This window comes from Sceloporus undulatus, chromosome 2 (assembly GCF_019175285.1).
Source record: "Sceloporus undulatus isolate JIND9_A2432 ecotype Alabama chromosome 2, SceUnd_v1.1, whole genome shotgun sequence".
Taxonomy (NCBI): Eukaryota; Metazoa; Chordata; class Lepidosauria; order Squamata; family Phrynosomatidae; genus Sceloporus; species Sceloporus undulatus.
In genome coordinates, this window is record NC_056523.1 from 74,156,218 (window position 1) to 74,178,513 (window position 22,296).

The 22,296-nt window shown below is 41.9% G+C and overlaps 1 protein-coding gene across 2 annotated transcripts in view; it reads left to right on the forward strand.

Moving 5' to 3' along the window:
• C2H3orf18 (chromosome 2 C3orf18 homolog) overlaps nt 1-22,296 on the forward strand; it is a 504,125-nt gene that overhangs the window by 293,032 nt on the left and 188,797 nt on the right. The gene's annotated exons all lie outside the window — the stretch shown is intronic.

The following is a 22,296-nucleotide window of genomic DNA, read 5'->3' on the forward strand; positions in this document are numbered from 1 at the left end:
ATTGGAACTTCAATGAAAAGAAAGTCTAATTTCATCTCAGCACCAGTTGTCAATAGATGGTGTGATGTGACAGAAATATGCCTTCATAGTGCCTCTGTTCTCTTGGCCATAGTCATGAACCTTGGGCAATGTGGCTTGCTGAATAGGTAGCCAGCCATGGTTAGTGGCTTTCAACCTGTGAAAGTAGTGTGTCCCCTCCCACTTTTAATGAGTTTTAAAGAAATTATTCTAGGTGCTGAACCTATTTTGGGCATAAAGTTCAGCACATTGGATAACTCATTTAAAGTTCAGGAAAAACAGTGTGGATTCACTTCCACACTAACATGAAGGGTACTGGTTATCACTATAGTCACCACACCCCATATGTTGTGATGAGGCAACATTTAGGCTTCTTCTCAGGGCCAGGGGAAGGGGCAACAGTGCAGTGCTAGGAAGTGGAAACTTGGGTAGCTACTTGCCAACTCATAGTCTTGAATAATCTTTTTGCATTCAGCTGATTTTGAACCTTTTGCTTTAGGAGCTCAATACACATAAATGTTTTAGCACATTTTCAAACCCTGTTTTTCAGCCCCAAATGGCAGCTCATACAGATCATGAATGAGACACTCTCCCTACTCTATTCCCTATGTAGAATTTCTTTTATTCCAGAGAAATTTTAGCAGCACCCAAAAACCGCAGTGGTAGAGTTGCATGAAGTGGATTACACTATTGCTCTATAAGACTAGCCCTATCATTAGGCAGAATAGGTAACCATTTGAGACAGCAGATGCAGGGAGGTAACAACAAGAAACTGGAGGAGGGGAGGTTGTGTGCCACACAGCTTGGCCTGAGTGCCCTTAAGCTAATCTTCTCTTTCAGGTGCTGTGGAGGACTCTGCCATATTGTTAGTGGATCCATTCATACTACACAATTATGGTGATACATTCCATGTTAACTGTAACACGGTAGATTTTTTACATGGAATAGAAGGGGGTACCATCGCATGATTTTCCCTAGGCAGCAACATGCCTTGGTCTTACTGTCTTAGCACTGAGGTAGAGTTGAAATGAAAAGCCACAAAAGCAATTGAATAGTATTATTGGTTTTTTTGGCATGTAAATCCTCCATCATTTTGTCCTCATCTGCAAGGGTGAAAATTAATGTAGCTTTCTCTCCCTTTATATGAGAAAACAAATATTTCTTTCTATATTCAAACACCTCAAAGTGTTTTTGTGGAGTTATTCTGTGATATCATTTCAAATTGTGACTATACAGACTTCTGTGATGGCAAATATCAGCACAGGCCATAGTCGTGCCCTTATATTGTCTTCAGCCTATTTAAGTGAACCAAGGAGTAAAAATGTTTGCCAGTTTTGAAGCAAAAGCATGTCTGAGGCCAACCAGAATAACAACTGCTTTGTGTACTATTCCCTACATGAGGCACCTTAAAAGGATGCGTAGCCATGCTGGTTGGGGGATTCTGGGGGTTATAACTTTAAAATGCACATTTCCAAGCCCTGACTGAAATAGCCCAGAGACTTAGGTTTGAAATGCTCTGGTTCAGAGCAAAGAAACAAAAACAAAAAACAATTGCCACAATAGATAAGGGAAAGTCTTAGAAAGATAAGAGCTAAATTAATCCATTCCATGGCATGGCCATTTTTGCCTGGTAGAGCAGCTCACTTATATAAGCATCTGCATTAGGTCACTGATAGAACACAAAAAAAGCCATGTAACCCTCAATGGTGTGCATAAATGTTAGGACTGAGCTGACGTCACAGAGAGCAAGTAGCTTCTGCCTCCAGCACATGCTGCAGTCAAGCAGGGCCAGAGAGAGAGGTGAACTGGCATACACCACAATCTTCCACTCCTTGCCTTCTAGCTTTGGCTATGCTCCATTCCTCTCCCCTGAAAGCAGAAGCTTGGAAAGAAACATGTTCTTGCCAGTTGGCTACCTGTGAGAAAGTGAAAAATTTCCCCTATAGCAAAGTCTGGTTTAAAAACAGATATTTTGTGAGATAGTTCCATGGTTGCAATAGCGATGGTGATGAGGGCTCAGTTATTCAGACAGGGAATAGAAGCATGAGAAAACCTCTGGCCTGCTTTCACTGGATTTTTCCAGATTCCACCTATATTGTATCTCCTGTCCTTGTTTCATATCTGGTAGTGAGACTTTGTTTTTTCCTTCTTACACATGTTTTAACTAACGTATGTTATTTATGCACTGACAAAAGTATGTGAGTGTGTGTATTTTCTTACCCTAATTGGACACATTTTTAAATGGTTCTGTGCATACTTCATTTCTCTGAAAGACTCTAAAGCCTTGCAAAAGGGGGAAATGCTCAAACGGGGAGTGAAAAGGCTATTTTCTTTGAGAAGTCTACAGGTAATCTTCTTCCATCACAGGGGAAATAAAGGGTTGAGATTGTACATCACAGATGTAACTATTTATCATCTCTTGACCCCAACTCTACTTTAACAATTCAGCAGCTGCACTGAGCTGGAAATCTATTCTGCTGGCAATTGGGTCACTCTCTCTCTCTCTCTCTCTCTCTCTCTCTCTCTCACACACACACACACACACACACACACACACACCCAGTGATCTGTATTGTTGCTTCTGATAGTCACAGAAACACTGCAGATAGTCACTGCAGATGGCTGGTAGGAGGATGCTGAAAATATTATTCTGCAGAGCTCTGATTGCCAGCAGAACAGGCCTCCTTCACTTGGTGCAGCTGCTGGCTGTTAAAATAGGTTAGGAAGCCATTTGGGATTGTTGCAATAGTCCACAATTGTAAATATGCATATTGAACAGTTACAAATGTGTAAGTGTAGCTGACTCATTTGTAACTCCTCAGGATGTCAGCTGAAGACCAGAGAAAGTGGCAACTTGGAGCTATGGGTGGGCAACTTGTGGCCCTCCAGATATTGATGAGCTGCAATTCCCATAAGCATTAAACAGCATAGTGAGGCTTCATGAAAACTGCAGCCTTAGTAGCTTCTCTAAACATTGCGTAGTTTGAATTGCATAACACATTTTCACTGTATTTCAAAGATTTATGGGCTCATGTTTAGAGAAATGTTGACAATTCTCTTCCCCTTGTTTTTGACAGTTGAAAACAGGATTTTTTAAAAGGAAACAGAAGTACTGTGTTTCAGTTTGTGGCACATTTCAGAAACAAATTTTTGGCAATTAAATATGTTGTTGCTGTTTTTGTTCAGTCAGTTAAAATCTGTCGTTTGAGACTGTTCATTATGTATCTCAAAGAATTCTTGTCTTGAATTACTTTACATTAATAACTACTCATGCAGGCATTGGTTGACTTTCATTGGACCCTAAAAAGAACCAACACCGAGTTAAGCACTTGTGGCAGCCTCATTGAAATCAATGGAGACCATTCAGATGAATCTTGGATTTCTGCTAAATCTATCTTCCAGCTGCAGCCTAACTATAGCTGTGTCCCTCTCAGGATGGTCTGCAGTCAACAGGGATAGCTCTTTGGGAAGATACTACGTTGTAAAGGGAACGAAGAGGCAAGCTAGACCCAAAGCACAATTCTTCTTGGAATGCATAGTATTGGCCAAAATGAGGCCTGCCAGAGGTTGTAATCCAAGAAGCTCTCCCTGCTCCTGCATTCAACCAAGGGTGCCCCAAGACCCTGGCTGAGATTGCACATCCATCAGTGGAGCTACATTATGTAACTCCTATACGATATGCCAACATAGCACAACATATGTGAATCAATGGTCAATGCATATGGCTAACAACCAATTTTACAATTTTAATGCACAATGCACAAACAATGCATAGAGGCAAGGCACATTCATATGCTACTTTATGTATTTTAATACACTACCATCTGCCCGGAGAGACACATATGCAACCACACTTTCCCTGTCCTTAGCTGGATACAACTGTTGTGCATTGCCAACCCACTCCCCCCCAAAAAAAACCCATATTTGTTGTGCAACCTACATCTGTGTATATCACTAACAAGATGTCAGCCAATGTGTGGTGAAAACATGGTGCCCTCCTCCACATCGCTGTACAAAAGCGAACCAGATTGGTAATTGAGGATTATCTTTACCCTGATGACAGGATCTCCTCCATAGCTGAGGACAGCCAGGAGTACCTGCAGGGGCAGACAGGCTATGTGACATGTACAAGCCTGGCTATCCTTTAACAGAGGGAGGCAGTCAGGGTGTCTCTCAGCTAAGGAAGAATAGTCAGATGTTGCTACTGCTGCTGCCCACAGCATCTGCCTCACTCTGGTTTATGGTGGGAGGACCCTGAAATTTTATTGGTTATAAATGCTCATGGATTTACTGCCCAGTTCCTCAGATGCCAACATGTGGCTCTTGATTGCAGTTCAACACTTCTGTGAAACTTCTCTTTTATGAGCTGCATTGGAATGACATGAACTTGAAAGGCAGGAGTGCCATGTGGATACAGTTCTCCCTGAAGTGTTTCATGCTGAATGAGAGGCAGTGCACATGCAGTCATGAAATGTTCAAGGCAGATAATGGTGATCCATTGCATTGCATCTGTGACTTTCTCTTCGGGCAACCTGACTGGAGTAAAGGAATAATAGAATCATAGAATTGTAGAGTTGGAAGAGACCACAAGGGCCATCCAGTCCAACCCCCTACCATGCAGGAGCTCTCCATCAAAGCATACCCAACAGGTGACCATCCAGCCTCTGTTTAAAGACCTCTAAGAAAGGAGACCCCACTACACTCTGAGGGAGTGTGCTCCACTGTCGAACAGCCCTCACTGTCAGGAAGTTCTTCCTAATGTTGAGGTGGAATCTCTTTCTCTTGAGCTTGCATCCATTGTTCCGGGTCCTGTTCTCTGGAACAGCAGAAAAAAAGCTTGCTCCCTCCTCAACATGACATCCCTTCAAATTTTTAAACAGGGCTGTCATATCACCTCTTAACCCTCTCTTCTCCAGGCTAAACATCCACAGCTTGCTAAGTCTTTCCTCATAGGGCATGGTTTCCAGACCTTTCACCATTTTAGTCGCCCTCCTTTGGACACGCTCCAGTTTCTCAATGTCCTTTTTGAATTGTGGTGCCCAGAACTGGACACAATATTCCAGGTGGGGCCTGACCAGAGCAGAATAGAGTGACACTATTACTTCTCTTGATCTAGACACTATACTTTTATTGATGTCACCTAAAATTGCATTGGCCTTTTTAGCTGCCGCATCACACTGTTGACTCATGTTCAAGTTGTGGTCTACTTGGATTTCTAGGTCCATTTCACATGTAGTTTCATTCAGCCAGGTGACACCCATCTTATATCTGTGCATTTCATTTTTCCAACCTAAGTGCATTACCTTACATTTCTTCGTGTTGAATTTCATTTTGTTAGCTTTGGCCCAGCTTTCTTTCTATTCAGGTCATTTTGAATTTTGATCCTGTCCTCTGGAGTATTAGCTATTCCTCCTAATTTGGTGTCATCTGCAAATTTGATAAGCATGCCCCCAATTCTGTCATCCAAGTCATTGATAAAGATGTTGAATAGTACTGGGCCCAGGAAAGAGCCGACCCCACTGGTCACTTCTCTCCAGGATGAAAAGGAGCCATTGTTGAGCACCCTTTGGCTTTGGCCAGTCAACCAATTAAAAATCCATGTAACAGTTGCCTTGTCTAGCCCACATTTTACAAGCTTGTTTGCAAGAATGTCATGGGGAACCCTGTCAAAAGCCTTACTGAAATCAAGATATACTATATCCACAGCATTCCCTTCATCGAACAAGCTGGTAATTTTATCAAAAAAAGAGAGATTAGATTTGTCTGGCATGACTTCTTTCTCTGAAACCCGTGCTGACTTTTTGTGATTATGGCATTGCTTTCTAGATGTTCACAGACTCTCTGTTTAATGATCTGCTCTAGAATCTTTCCTGGTATTGATGTCAGACTAACTGGGTGATAATTGTTGGGATCCTCTTTTTTTCCCTTTTTGAAGATGGGGATGTTTGCCCTCCTCCAGTCTGCTGGGACTTCTCCTGTTCTCCAGTTCTCAAAGATTATTGCCAATGGTTCCGATATTATATTTGCCAGTTCTTTTAATACTCTTGGATGTAGTTCATCTGGTCCTGAAGACTTATATCAGTTGAAAGTACCTTAGTCATCCATCCGGGTTTCTTGAGACACCACCCATTTTTCTTCCTCACTGGAACTGTTTGAAATTGTGCCTTCAGTATCTCTCTTTTGAGAAACTTCCATCCATCCTGAACTCCTTTCTCTTTTAGTATTCCTGACCATGTGATCACCCCCAGTATTTCTCTAAGTTTACTGAAATCAGCTCTCTTAAAGTCTAGGATGCGTGTCTGGCTATGCCTGGCTTCTCCTTTCTGCTGTATAACAAACTCCAGGAGAACATGATCACTCCCACCTTAGGATCCCACCACTTGCACCCTGTTAACCAAATCATCCTTGTTTGTTAGGATCAGATCTAAAATAGCTGACCCCCTTGTTGCCCTTCCACCTTTTGGACCATGAAATTGTCTTCCAGGCAAGTGAGGAATTTGCTAGACCTTGAGGATTTGGCTGAGTTTGAATACCAGCAAATACCAGGATAGTTGAAGTCACTCATCACTACTACATTTCTCCTTTCTGAGTGTGTGGTCATCTGTTCTAAAAAGGCGTCATCTAATTCCTCCATCTGACTTGGGGGTCTGTAGTAGACTACCACCATAACATCCTTGTTGTTTCCCTCCCCTTTAATTTTTATCCAGATGCTCTCCACCTGGCTTCCAGGATTGATGTTCTGGATTTCTTCACTGGTGTAAATATCTCTGATATATCTATTCCTCCTCCTTTCCGGTTTGGCCTGTTTCTCTTAAAAAGTTTATACCCCTCTATTTCTATATTCCAGTTCTGAGACTCATCCCACCAGGTTTCAGTGATGCCTATTATATCATATTTGCTTTGTTGTATTAGGAGTTCATCTTGCTTATTTCCCATGCTCTGTGCATTAGTGTAGAGACATCGCAGACCATGGGTCTTCTTTACTTGCTGCCTGTGCAAGTTTTTTTTGCCTCCCACTGTTGGGTCCTTGCACTATTTGTCTTGTTTCCTCTATGTCAGTTTGACTATTTTCTCCATACCTTTCACCTTCCATAATATTGTCTCCCTCCCCCACGAAACTCAGTTTAAAGCAGTCCTGATCAAATTCTTGAGACTGTTGGCAAAAACATTTCTTCCAACTGGCGTGAGATGCAACCCATCCGTTGCCAGAAGCCTAAGCTGGTCTGATTCAGCAAGTCAGTTATTATAAAAGGGGGGGGGGGACAAACTCAGAGAAGGAGACAGGATTTTGCACATAAAAAGTCTGAGGTTCAGTCCCTGGTAACTCCAGGAAAGGCTGGAAAAACTCCTATAAGAAACCCTTGAAAGTTGCTGCTTATCCGTCAAGTGTCCCACTGCTGGCATGTGTCTTCCATGTCATTGAGGTGGTGAATCTGCTCCAGATTGTAGCTGAATTTTAAAAGAGCTATCCAAAAGGTTGAAGTCAATTCCCCAAATAACTTCACTGCAGTTCAGATTAAATCCCAGAATGAGTTCAAACTGATATGGGAGTCACTACAGTACTGTTGCATACAGAGTACTGCACTAGATAGGCCAATTGTGTGATGGCATAAGTCATTTTCCAAGCTGGTTGAGGGGATTCTGGTAGGAAAAAAAGAAAAACACCTGTCCCAAAATTGGGCAGCTTCATATTATCTTCACAAGATAGACTGGCAGGGTAAAATCTGTACTCACCCAGATGTTTCGGTTCTCCTCCAAAGTGTTTAGCACTCACATTAATTCAGCAGAAAAGAGGAATGGAAAGAAGCTATAGCAAAGCAATGGTTATTAAGTGGAAACTCAGGAAAACAAAATCATATCTAGAATTCAAATGTACCTTTTATATTGCCTAAAATAGCCACTAGGCTCAAGCAATAGGCTGAGAGGACAGAGCTTGGGGGAGAAAAAATATGTCCTCTATTGGTCTAAATAACCTGGGTTTAAAGACATTGATTTGACCTCCTGTTGTGATGAATTACACGGGGTTCTGAAACACGCAGCCCTCCAGCAAGAACGAAAGTTGGGTAGTTCCAATGACTTTCAGTGCTAACCTAATGATCATTTCCTATTCTTTATTCTGAGGACATTTTGCCAAGGCTCATGTGTTCTTGCTAACAAAGAGCTCTGTGCCAAGTTTCAATCCAGACTAAATTTATTTGTACAGCTGGGTTATAAATCTTTGAAAATAGAGGTGTGAATGGAGATGGAGACAGGCCTTTAATTATAACAGCATGATATTCTTTTCTGAAACATACCTTTGGTGCAGCATCCAGTTCATCGGCTGCTTGCACAATGAACCCCATAAATTAAATTAGATCAACACATTCTACACAAGCGACATTTCAGAGACTCTAGGCACATGCTGAGAAAACATATGATGCACAACTCTGATTAAATGAGTGTGTTGTGGTGGTTTTGGCAGCAAGGCAGACATGATTGGCAATTCTGTCTCTAGATGCATGGTGTCTTTAAATGGAGTTACCTGATGGTTCTGTTATAACTAAGAGTTTGGGTATATCTGTTAGTTTTGCTTTTTCCACATTTAAATATTGTGAATTTAGGCAAATTCTGCTCAAAAACAAAATGAAACAAATTATTCCTGGCCACCTTTCTGTATCTCAAAATTTCCCCCTAAACTCCCCAACAGTATAGACAACTAATCCACCAAGTAATGATAGAAGGCATACTATTCTAAGTTACTGCTTAGTAAATGTTCATCTTTACTAGGTCTGAGTCAAGAACATCTATTTTTTCATTATCTTTTAGTTATAAAATGCCTGAAACTGCTAAGGACTGTACAATGCTGGAGGAGGAGATGTAGAAGAAGGTGGAGCTGGAACTCTTAGGTTGAAAATAAAAAATATATATAATAAATAAGCAGGTGAGGGAGAAGACAGAAAAGAGCTAAACTAGAGTAGGCAGATAGCAACTAAGGTTGCTAGATGTCATTCCTTTAATTGCTGTATAGAAGAGGGGATTCCAACAGGTGTAGTTTTGTCATGCAATATACACCTGCTAGAATGCTGTCATCTACACACCAATGCTTCTTTAGCTATCTGATGTCAGGGGCTGGTGGGGTTCCCCCACCACCACCAAATGTGCCAGGGAAAACCACTATAGTGTTGATCATTGGTGACAACCGTTTCCTTCTTTCCTGGAAACTCATTGGAGATTGGCAGTACTGTATATGTCTTGTAGGCCGGCAGTGGTCCATGGACCACCATTTTGAGTAGCACTGTTATAAACAGTTATCAAAAGAGCAAGAGATCTGTCTTTAAAATAAAATCTGACCATTAAAGAAAATCAAAAGAAATACTGAAAAGGGGCTCTGAACCAAAAATTAAACTGGGTGTTCACAGAAAAAATGTGGAACTGAATAAACAGGTTTTTTTTTAAATGGCAGAGAAGAGGGACATTAAAAACTGGAAGTTTCCAACCACAGGGAGAAGTCAGACCAAATAAAGGCAATACAGTGATCAACCAAAGACAATACAGTCATACTGCGTTACTTCTACAGTGTAATGCAGACACACTATAGGACTCCTGTTTCTACATTACACTGTCAAAATATTGCAGTATGACACCACTTTGGCACCATCCTATAGAAACCTTGAATTTGTTGTTTCGTGAGGCATCAAAGCTCTTTGGCAGAGAAGGATAAAGAAGGATAAAGTGTTGTAGCTTCATCTTATGGAATCCTGAGTTTTGTAGAGAAAATCATTCTCCTTCTCCACAAAGCTCAGGATTCCAAAAGATGAAGCTACAACACTTAAAGTAGTGTCAAACTGCATTGTGTGTTGTGTGCCTTCAAGTCTTTTATGACTTATGGTGACTGTAAGGCAAACCTATTCTTGGCAAGATTTGTTCTGAGGAGGTTTGCCATTGCCTTCCCCTGAGGCTCAGAGCATGTGACTTGCCCAAGTTCACCCGATGGGTAGATGCATCCCAGTCAGACTGAGCAGAGTGATCTGGGTGGAAGCAAGAGCCTAGGACAAATCAAGGCAAAATGGAGGGAGAACATGAACTGCTTTAAAAACAATGTGGAAAAGTTCATCGATGGATTTGGGCAGAAGAATGTATCTACCCAAAAGAAAAAAAAAGTGATGCATAAAGAGAATAACAGGAAAGGAAGAAAAGCAGCAGGTCTGAAGATTGAAATAAGAGGAGAACGATTAAGTTGGCAGCCCAGGCACAGGAACAGTTACATTCAGATGAGAAATAGTGCAAAGTTTGAACTACACTGCTATATCAAAAGCATGTACTGGGGAAACCTTAGCATATACTTTTGGTTTTTGTCTTTGCTGAAAAAACAAACAAACCAGAATCTTGCATATACAAGATTCAACAGAAAATTCTAAATTTAGGAAGATTTGGCTAAACCCTAACCTATACCCACTCTTTTTGGCAAACCAGTTCATATTTCAACATCACTATGGCATAAATACTGTCCCTAAATCAAAATGTTAACCCATCATTATGTGGGTCTGACTTAAATGAGGGGTCCTTTGAAACTAAATTGTTGTTGAAAGAAGAAATAACCATTTGATTGGTAGCTCTAGGAACTGTCTGTGCATGAAAGCAGCCTATACAGAAGAAATTTCTCCCACTTTCTCAATAGAAAACTGAATGCTCACCTGATTAGCTGCTATGTTAATCTGGATAAACACGCAAAGAAAACTTGTAGCACCATTGAGAGGAATTGAGAAAAAGGAATTTGCAGCATAAGCTTTTTTAGACTGGATGTATGCAGAATGGCATCTGACTCAAGTAGACTTAATCCAGGGAAGCTTATGCTACAAGCTTCTCTCTGGAGATTACTATACATGGCTTTTAAACCATGATTACACCAGGAAAAAGTGGCTTGATAGGGGAAACCCATCAGTGACCTTGCAACTGTGCAAGTCCTAAACTGTGAAATATCACTGCTTGAACAGTTGCATGATTTGGCAGTCACACAATGTCAATGTCTCCTCTCCTCCAGTCTCCTCTTCACTATTCTCATGCAGCCTGTTTTTCTTACCCTATTGCTTTTCTTTCTTCTTAACTCACAGTAACTCACAGCAGCAGAGTTCCAGAACTGCATGGAAAGGTAGAATTTAAAAAACAACAACAACACCTGAAAGACATATTGGGCCAGTTAAGGCATGGAGGCCAGTCAGGAAGTGAGTACGATGGGGATAGCAGACCCCATCATGTGACTGAGAAGACGTGTGGCAATAGTTACTCTGAAAGTGATATGTCCCCTCCCCCACGTTTTTTTAACTAACATGTTTGCTCTGAGAACGGAGCTCATGCAGTAAAACCCTTTCTGTTAGTTTAATACACAGCTAAAAAAAGCGACTTACAGGTGCCAAATTCAGTTCTAATTTGGAATGTATCCTGATGTTATCACACACGTTTTGCTGCCGATGCTGTCAACTGGGTGAATCCCTAGTAACTTCCAGCTAGAATCTGAGCTCTTTTCAGGAACTCTTGGGAAGCTCTTGGCTTTGCAAATTGGCCAGCTGAGCATGGATTCTAGCCAGAAGTTACCTGGGATTCACCGGGCTGGCGGTGTCAGTACCAAAATGCATTTGATAATATGAGGATATATTCTGAATCAGAACTGAATTCAGCAGTGGTTTTAGCTGTGTGCTAAACTCCATAGTCTCTCTACAAGATCCCTTTGCATACTGATTAGCTACTATTTGTCTCCCAAAGGTTTTGATGAATTTACAAATGTCTGGATGCATCAGGCATTTATGCTGAAAATTAGTGGTTCATCTAACACAGGAAGGGAGGAAACATTGGACCTCATTCTAAGTTGTGCTGCTGTAAGAGCTCCTCACGAAAGAGCTGAGTGCTGATGCATCAGCTGGAAACAGCTAATTAAATCCAACAGGAAACTCATATGAGTGTTGGGATTTTCAGCCCCTTTCCCTTGCAGCTGCCTGAAAATTTGGTTTGGAGAGTTTCCCACCCCTTTTTTTGGAGCAAAGGTTTTTTGGGAGTGCTCTGGGGTTTCCAATGAAGGGAGAATGTGCCTCCTTATGCTGGATTCTGCTCTTGGCTGAGTGCAGGTCCAGCATTGGAAACAACTCAATGGTCTCAGCCCTGGTGGCGCAGTGGTTAAATGGTTGTATTGCAGCCACTCAGTCATAAACTACAAAGTTGTGAGTTCAGTCCCAGCCAGGGGCTCAGGGTTGACTCAGCTTTGCATCCTTCTCTAGGTTGCTAAAATGAGTACCCAGCTTGTCGGAGGCAATTAGCTTACACATTGTACGCTGCTTAGGGAGTGCTTAAGTGCACTCATAAGCGTTATAGAAATGTACTTTCTATTGCCATCTTAGTACTATCAACTTCAAGTATATGCAAGTGAGGAAAAGGCAGAGAACTGCAGCACAGTCACATTTGACTTCACAAGAGGAAATGTCTCTAAAATGAGGGAACTGGTAAAAATAAAATTGAATGGAAAAGTCAAGGGACTGAAATATCTCCAAAACCACAAGAACAGAGGCCCTGCTAGAATAAATATGAGAGGTCATTAAAAGAAACACAAAGTTAAGGATTTACTCTAGTATGGTTAAGAAAGAGTGTCAAGGAAGTGATAGGGGCAAGGATACTTACTTCAAGAGCTGGGAATATTTCCCAAAGGCCCTGATGCCTTTGATGACAGTCGGTTGGTGAATCTGCTTTGGATTTTAATTCAAATGTTTATGAATCCTATCCTTTGAAAGACAGTTCTTTTGAAGTTCTGGGTAAAACCTAGAGTGGGTTCACTGACCCAGTGACTTGAAAGCCAGCAGCTGCCACTGCCCAAATGAGAAGCACAAAAGAAAAATACACAGAAATGGCTCTTGGAGGGGGAAGGAGGAGCAATTCTGTGATCAAAAGGCATACATAGGTGATTGTTCCAGGACTAGAAACAGCATGTGACATGAGTAGGTGGGCCTGTTTGCTTCCAGCAGGAGTTGGTGTCATGTTTTTATAATACCCTAGAATGATGTCCCATTAGGGCACCCTTGTTGTGATTAACCACCCTTGAGTCAACTTTGACTCTTGCTGAACTTGTGAACGAAACTTCTCCAAGACTCTCTGTCCTCAACCTCTCTGCTCAGGTCCTGCAGGCCCTTGTCTGTAACTCCCTGATCAAGTCTAGACATCTGACACATGGTCTTCCTCTCTTTTCTCTGCCCTCTATCTTTCCTAGCATAAGTGTCTTTTCCAATGAGCCATGCCTTCTTATGATGTAGCCAAAGTACAACAGCTTCAGTTTGAAAGTCTTGATTTCCAGTGAGAGTTCAAGGTTGTTCTGTTCTAGCAGCCATTTGTCTTCTTGGCTGTCCACGGTATCCTCAGCACTCTTCTCCAGCATCACATCTCAAATGAGCTGATTTTCTTTCTATTGGCTTTTTTCACTGTCTAGCTCTCACGTTCCCATCACAATGTGATGGGAAATAAAATGGCTTGGACTATCCCCACTTTAGTGTTCAGAGTTATGTCTTTACATAGTTTTTTGTGGGTTTTTCGGGCTATGTGTCCATGTTCTAGCAGAGTTTCTTTCTGATGTTTTGCCAGCATCTGTGGCTGGCATCTTCAGAGAATGCTTGCCTGGAAAAATTGGGTGTATATATACTGTGTGAGTCTGGAAATGCAGAAGTGATTTGCATGTGTATTGTTCTGTGTTGATGGCTGGCCTCAGCCTGGGAGGCTAATGCAAAAGAGGATTAATGTCTGCTAATTGGTGATGGTTATCTGCTGGGAAAGCCCCTGACTCTGAATGGTTTCCCATTTGCATTTGCTGAGTCCTTATTTTGCTATTCCTCAGGACTGGTAGCCAAATTTTGTTCACTTTAAGGGTTTCTTCTTTCCGGTTGAAATTGTCCAGATGTTTGTGGATTTCAATGGCTTCCCTGGCATTCCTGACATGGTAGTGGTTGACATGGTCCAGAACTTTGGTGTTTTCATGTCAGGATGCACAGGGAAGCCATTGAAATCCACAAACACCTGGACAATTTCAACCAGAAAGAAGAAACCCTTAACGTGAACAAAATTTGGCTACCTGTCCTGAGGAATAGCAAAATAAGGACTCAGCAAATGCAAATGGGAAACCATTCAGAGTCAGGGGCTTTCTCAGCAGACAACGATCACCAGTTAGCAAACATTAATCCTCTTTTGCACTAGCCTCCCAGCCTGAGGCCAGCCATCAACACAGAACAATACACATGCAAATCACTCTTGCATTCCCAGACTCACACACCCAACTTTTTCTAGGCAAAGCATTCTCTGAAGATGCCAGCCACAGATGCTGGCAAAATGTCAGAAAGAAACTCTGCTAGAACATGGCCACATAGCTCGAAAAACCCACAAAAAACTATGGATGCCGGCCATGAAAGCCTTCAACTTTATGTCTTTACACTTTATGATCTTGTCAATTTTTTTTTCATAGCTGACCTTCACATTCTTTGGCTTCTTCTGATTTCTTGACTGCAGTTTCCATTCTGATCGATATTTGACGCAAGATATGGGAATTCTTATCTCTTTGTCTTGTGGAATTCTTGTAGATCTTCTGTAGTCATTTTTTTTCATATTCAGCTTTAATCCAGCCTTAGCACTTTCCTCCTTGACCTTCCTTAATAATTGTTCTAGGTCTTTGTTGCTACTACTAGCATTGTGTTGTCAGGGCATCTTAGGTTATTAATGTTCCTTCCTCCTATCTTCACTCCTCCTGCCTAAGTCCAGTTCTACTTTTTATATGATCTTTTCTGCCTACAGGTTGAATAAATAGGGCGATAGTACTCAGCCCTGCCCGATCCATTTGACAATTAGGACCTGTTCTGTTTCTCCATACTCTGTTCTGATAGCAGCCTCTTGTCTTGAGTACAGACTATACATCAGGACAGTCAGATGCTGTGGTACACTCATTCCTTTAAGTGCAAACCATAGCTTTTTGTGATCTATGCAGTTAAAGGCTTTGGTGTAGTCAATAAAGTACATGAAGATTTTCTACTGGAATTCCCTGATGTGCTCCATTATCCAATGTATGTTTGCAATGTGATCTCTACTGCCTCTTCCTTTCCTGAATCCACCATCTGTGGAATTTCTCACTCCATATATGTTAGAAGTCTCAGCTGCAGAATTCTGAGCATGATTATGCTTGAATGGGAAATGGTTCTGTAATTGCTGCAGTAATTTCTGTCTCCTTTTTTTGTATGGATGAGAATGTATATTGATTCCTTCTAGACTGTGGGCCATTGCTTTGTTTGCCATATTTGTTGGCAGATTTTACATAGAGCTGAGCTTGATTCTGTCTCTGTGGGCACTTTGGGAATGTCAAAAGAATGAGATGATGGCAGACACCCACTGCAAGTGGCAACAATGATTGTCATGCCATCTACTGAAGCACTGCAATTGCCAGGAAGCTTAGGAAATAGATGGACCAATCCAGGGTGTCTAGGTGCTTGTCTACATCTGCCAGAATACTCTGGACTGCCTCAGGAGTATTCTGGCTCTGAATTCCATGTAAATCCTCCTCCTTCCTACTACAGCAAAATATAGTGGTGATGGACAGCAGCCTTCCCATACATCACTGCTATTGGCATGCTCCTGGAGGTGTCATTACCCATTGAATGATGAGGAACAAGACTTACCTTGCTAGCATGAAAGGAAGGAGACCCATCAGATACCCAGTCAGACAGCCAAAGACCAGCCAGGGCCATTTTTTGTTTGGCAAGTTACCTCAGGGATGGATAAGATAAAGAACAATCCTGGGGGAAAGCATAGACAAAAGTGACAAGTTCAAATTCTTTTCCTCAGACTACAGGTGCATCTGTAGAAATAATGCAGTTTGACACCACTTTAAGTGCTTTAGCTGTACCCTATGAAATCATGATATTTCCAGTTTTGCAAGGTCTTTAGCCTTCTCTGCCAAAGAGTGCTGGTGCCTCACAAAACTACATATCTCATGATTCTGTAGGATGGAACCATGGCAGTTAAAGTGGTGTCAAACATCATTAACAGCCTTAACAGATGGGTGATAAACATCGGCCTCAGGGCAGAGTGGGGCATGGTCTCCACACAACACATGCCCCAATGCTGCCCAGATGCCGCTGTCATACCATGCACCCAACCGCATGGCAGGCAGCCTCACAGTACTCCTTTGGCTCTGTGTACAGATGACACAGCACCAAAAGAAGTGCCAGAAGGTGCTGCTGCAGCAGCAAAGGCACCCTTTTTTGTGGTGCAAAAAGGAGCCACTTTTTGTAGCTCCTTTTTGCTCTGCAGAAATGTCAAATTGGGCCTGCAGCATGCAGTTGCTGTGGCCCTGATCTGGCGCTGAAAGGGGCAGTCTGTTTAGCCCCATATCTACAATGTAGATGCACCCAAAGTGTGTAGCTATAGACTAGCCTTCCTAGGAGGAACCAGTATAAGAACTAAATACAGCTGGGATGCGGGCCAGGGCTAGGAGCCTTCAGCATTATAAACGGGTCAGTAGTTCTGACAAGCATTAGAAACAATGCCAGTTCTGGCATATGTCTGTTTGAAATATCTTACAGGGCTTTCTGCCCTGGGTTGGTTTATAACACTTGTGCTGAACTCTTTGGATCTTTGACATTGATGTATGACCTGGCTTTCAACCAGTGACTGTTCTTGGCTCATGTTCTTCAACCCTTCTCCTTCCAGCATTCTTTGCCTTTCATTGACCAATGCTCATGCACCCCGACTCCAACTAGCTGGGCTCCATTATACATGAATGGTATTTAGTCAGAGCAGAACAGAAGGTAACTTTGGATTGACCTATCAGTAAAAATGTGCAGTTCTTCTTTCAGTTAGGGACACTGTGAATTTTGTTATAGTTTATTTTAAACCCCCACCCACCCACCCAATAGCAAATTTCTTCATATTTTGAATGGAATATGTTCTTGTTGTTGTGTCTTTTCAAGTCTTTTACAAATTATTGTGATGCTAAGGCAACCCTATCATAGGTTTCTTTTGGAAACAGTTGTTCAAATAGGGTTTGCCCTTGCCTTCATCTGAGGCTGAGAGAGTGTGACTTGACTAAGGTGGGCTTCCATGGTTGAGCAGATTTCAACCCTGGTTTCCCAGAATCTAATCCAACACTCAAACCATTATACCATGCTGGCTCTGTATTGAAAAACAATTGAGGTAAAAACAAAATTGAAAAGTTAGAGAAACTAAAGGCTCATTCCCACTATGATCTAAAGTGAACTGCTGATCAGAGTATATGTGCCTTGTTCCCACTTGAAACCATTTCCAAACCGACTGCACTTGGTTTCAATCACGATGAAGCAAGGCAAATGCAAAAGATCCACTCTTTCCAAATGCGGATAATTTTGCGGTGGGAGTGACAGATCTGAATCGCATCATACTAGAGGGGAGGGACTAATGGCAGAGGGGAGTTTACCATCCTGTCTCAGTTTTTTTGGGAAAACCACCGTTTTCCCCCCCCCCCCCCCCAGTGCTGCCTTTGTGCTTTGTGGTGTGACCTATGGACGCATGATACATACACACACACACACACACACAAATTGACAGTATATGCACTCCATTGTATTTGCTATTACTTACAATTACTTGCGAGTGGTGAGCCGAGCGAGCAGACTAACTACGGCTCAGTGAGACAAGTAATTGCAAAAACAATGGAACACATATACTGTCAATTTTTTAAAAAAATTGCATGCATCCCAGGGGAGAGTCCTCCATGACACCCATGGAGGCATGCATCCCTGGAGAGAATCCTCCATGACACCCATGGATGCATGCATCCCAGGGAGAGTCGTCCATGATACTCATAACAATATAATAATAATAATAATAATAAAATTTTATTTCTATCCTGCTTTTCCATGATGATCAAAGCGGCGTTCAGATAAAATTCCAATACAAGATTACAAACATAACAATAAAACAATTCATATTAAAAAACTATTACACGGCCAGCTGAGGGAAAAGTCCAAAATATTACAAAAGTCGTTACCAGTAGAGGGAAAGGGCATAATATCACATCTCATGGGGGGAAGGCTTGGTGAAAGAAAAAGGTCTTAAGGTTCTTTTTGAAAAGATCCAGGGAGGTGGTGGAATGGAGCTCGTCGGGAAGGTTGTTCCACATTTTTGGGGCCGAGATGGAAAATGCTCTTTGTGAGGTCGCCGCATATTGCGCATTTGGGACCTTCAACAAATTCTTCCCGGCTGACCTGAGAGATGCATGCATCCCTGGGGAGAGTCCTCCATGACACCCATGGATCCATACATCCCAAGGGAGAATTCTGGCCATGGCACCCATGACTCCTTCCCGTGTTTTCTTGAATGTGTTGCTGGTTGTGACACTGATGACATATAGATGATTGACAGGCATTTTGAAGCAGCACAAACTAGTGGGAATGACAATCGTGCCAAAAAAGAAGTGAATAAAGAAAAGACCCACTTCCATAGTGGAAACTATGCATTGACTGGAATCGATTGACTGACCCGGAGTAAAAGCGAATCGCAAACCAGTTTAAATGTAAGTGGGAATGAGCCCCAAATCTAACAGACTTGCCCATCCAGGTCCAGACCTTTGAGTGCTCTGAAAGGTCTGCCATTAAATCCTTGCACATTCAGCCATGTTAGTGCTGAATTAAGGCTGTCACCTGAAATAGAACCAAACTGTCTTACTCATGTCATGGCTACTGAGGCAAATGTGAGTTAAGTGATTATGGCTTTGTTTGTTTCTCCAGGCTGGTTGATATTCCAACTGCCCTGTAGGCAAAGAGGGAAGTTTCTAAACCAGAACTACTCCTTGCCAGTTTGGACCCAGAGGGGGACTGGAAGGTTGGTTTGGCTCTCTGCTTGCATATATATCAAGTATATTGTAGCAGTATTTTATATCATAAACTATGGTGTTTTCTGATCCCAACTGCCTTGTCTGGACCCAGGAAGACTATTCTGGCCGTTCCTAGGTATTCAGTTCAAGAAGAAAAGAAATTCTTCTTCTACTTCATAGCCTTTCTAAATTGCTCTTCAGCAAGAACATGAAGTCACTAAGAGAACCAATCTGGCGATTGAGGCTTTAATGTCAACTGATGTCAACTCTACTGTTCTTTTATTCCAACTTCTCAAAGATCACAGGGTTGCAAAACCTAGTACCAGGCATCTGGATTTGATTCTGGCATGGATGAAGGAGAGCAAGTTGAAAACAATTATGTAGCATGAGATCTTATGTAGGCTGCGAATCCTGCTGATCTGGATAGTAGGGTACAACCTGTCGTAACTGGGGTTGTACTCTCCTTGAAGCACCAAGTGCACAATTTGGTAGTATTCATGGGTTTATCACTATCTTGGGAAGGGCAGATTGTAACAATGGTTTGCACTGCTTTTTACAAGTCTTAACTTGTATTCTAGCCTAGGCCCTATCTGGACCATTTTGATCCAGCCACTTTTACCCATCCTGTTTTAAGCTCAAAACTAGACCACTGCATGACACTTTATGTGAGACTCTGGGTATATCCACACTGCAGAAATAAAGCAGTTTGACACCACTTTAACTACCATGACTCAGTACTATGGAATTTTGGGATCTGTAGTTTTTTGAGATATTTAGCATTCCCTGCCAGAGACTTCTGGTGCCCACAAACTACAAATCCCAGAATTCCATAGCTTTGAGCTGTGGAAGTTAAAATGGTGTCAGACTGCTTTATTTCTGCAGGGTGGCAGCAGTCTCCCTCTCAAGATGGTCTGGATGTTATAGCTGGTACAATTATTCAAATGCTGCTGGGTGCCAGAAAACCTAAATATATAACTACAAACTTATGTCAGTTGCTTGGCTAACTCCCTGCTCAGCCATGGAAACCTACTGGATGACCTTGGGTGAGTCACTCTCAGCTCTAGAAATCCCTATGATAGATTTGCCTTAGAGCTGCCACAAGTTGGAAATGAAAGCACACAGCAACAACAAGATCTGAGACCATGAGGTCAGGAAATTCCCCGGGATGATTCTTTACATGAAATTTAAGTTGTGTTTTTTTAAAAAACTATCTGAGTGCTAATAAAGAGACTGCAATAAAATAAACAAGCAAAATAAATTAATTCACTCCAGCTCTAGACATCTTTCCAGATCTTGGGCTTTCCCACCTTCTGTTCAAGTTTCAGTTCCATCCCCATTCACTCCCATCATTGGTCCTTTCTCGTAGAACCATAAAGTAGCAGTTATTGTTCCAATTTGGGAATGAACAGCATGTGGTTCACCAAGAGGTTACAGTTCACCTTATTGCATGAGAAAACAAAGTGGAAACAGATCCAGAGATTAGTGGCTTTCTCTGTGCCTTACCACATAGTGCCGAATCGCTTCCATTCTTTTCCTGCAGGAGATGGTTGTAAAAGCAAACCCTTTTGTCAAACAGATTTATCCAGTAAGAAAAAAGATGCACCTTTACAACTGACTCCTGTAGGAAGAAAATGGAAGCAATACAATGCCATGCAGTAAGGCAAAGAGAAAGCCACTACTCTCTGGCTCAGTTTCCACTTTGTTTTCTCATCCAATAAAGTTTCAAGTGTTATGCATAACACTTATACATAGCAAATGGCAAGGGATACTGAGAGTTGCAGTCCAATAAAATGATCCAGAGGCCCTAATCAAGAAGGTAATCATAGAATCTTCCAGATTCTGTTTTTGTTTGCTTTTCTTTTTGCTTTTTAGTCTTGATACATTGTTTGTAATATTTCTGTTTTCTCCCCCCCCCCCCATCCACATTTCCCCAAGAATTTCTGGATGACCCAGTAGAGAACACCACTTCACAGATTACATTTACATTGAAAAATAAAATATGACTGTTGCAAACATATGTATTGTATGGGTACATTGGTGAAGAAGCTGCTACTGGCTGAGGCAGATAAGAAGAACCTTGCTGGATGAGATCAAAAATTTAGCTGCTAGTTCCACTTTCTCTTTTCAGAATACCCAGTCAGATGTCCCTGGGAAGTTCACTAGCAGGAGTACAACAGCAACTAAGACTGAAAATGTCTGAAAATTTAAGTGTTACATGAACTTTATGATTACTGATACCTGTCATTGTTAGTCCTATCCTCTATGATTTTGTCTTACCTAGAGATCGGAAGGCCAAGGGGGGAAAAAAGGAAAAAATCAGGAAAAAACCCCATATTTCCCCAAAGCTTTTTTTGTTTTTTTCCCTGTAAAATTGGAGGGGGGAAAGGAAGAAAATCAGTTATGGGATGTTTTATTTTAGCATGATGAATAAAATCTTTAAAACAAGGTGTTCATATATTCTCCAAATTATTTCTAAATCAGTGCACAGTATCAGATTATTCTAATTTCTGTGCACTGAATGAGGAGGACAAGCAAGTCCTAGGTTACCCACTAGAATGCATTTCTTCCCTTGAGGGGCACTGAAAGAATCTGATCTCTGTTTGGAAACACCCACATTAAATCAAGAAATAAACTGACATGTGAGGGTAGAAAAGTTTGTTTCAATCTGAGTAAACCTTTAGTTTTTAGAAGTTCATGACAACTGTGATGATAACAAACATAACAAAGCCAAAGCAGAAACTGAAACTGATACTGATAACTAGGACTGTATCCACACAACAGAAATAATGCAGTTTGACACCACCTTAACTGCCATGGCTCAGTGCTATGGAATTCTGGGAATTGTAGTTGTATGAGACATTTAGCCTTCTGTGTCAGAGAGTTCTGGTGCCACAACTCAGCAATGTGATGCACAGCCAAGAAAGCCAATGCAAATGAATAGGAGTATAGTGTCTAGATTCAGGGAAGTAATCTTCTCCTTCTTGGCTTTACTTCGCGAATGAAAATTCAGGAAGGATTCATCTGTGCTTTCTACAAGCACGTTGATGACGTTGGATGTATCCTTTGAGCCTGTGCAATGGATTTTTCTGGTGGAGTGCAGCGTGCTCATTACTGGCCTCACCCTTTAAACCAGAGGTTCAACTGCTGAAGCCTTGACAAACATGGACGGTGGCAGCGAGGTCCTCGGGTCATAGGTTTTTATTAGAGTTTCCTTCTCTTAGATGGTTGACCTTGCAGGGTTAGACGAGCACCATCTGCCCGGGTTTGGGATTAGAGTTTTCCTTCTCCTAGGATGGTTGCCGTAAGGCTAGAGAGCCCATCCTGCCCTTTAGCGCTCTTGGTCAGGCCCTTTGGTTGTGACCTGTCTGGCATGGGAGGCCCTACTGGTGGCTATTATACCACCGCCAGCATAGCTCACAACTTCATTAGGGTATGCA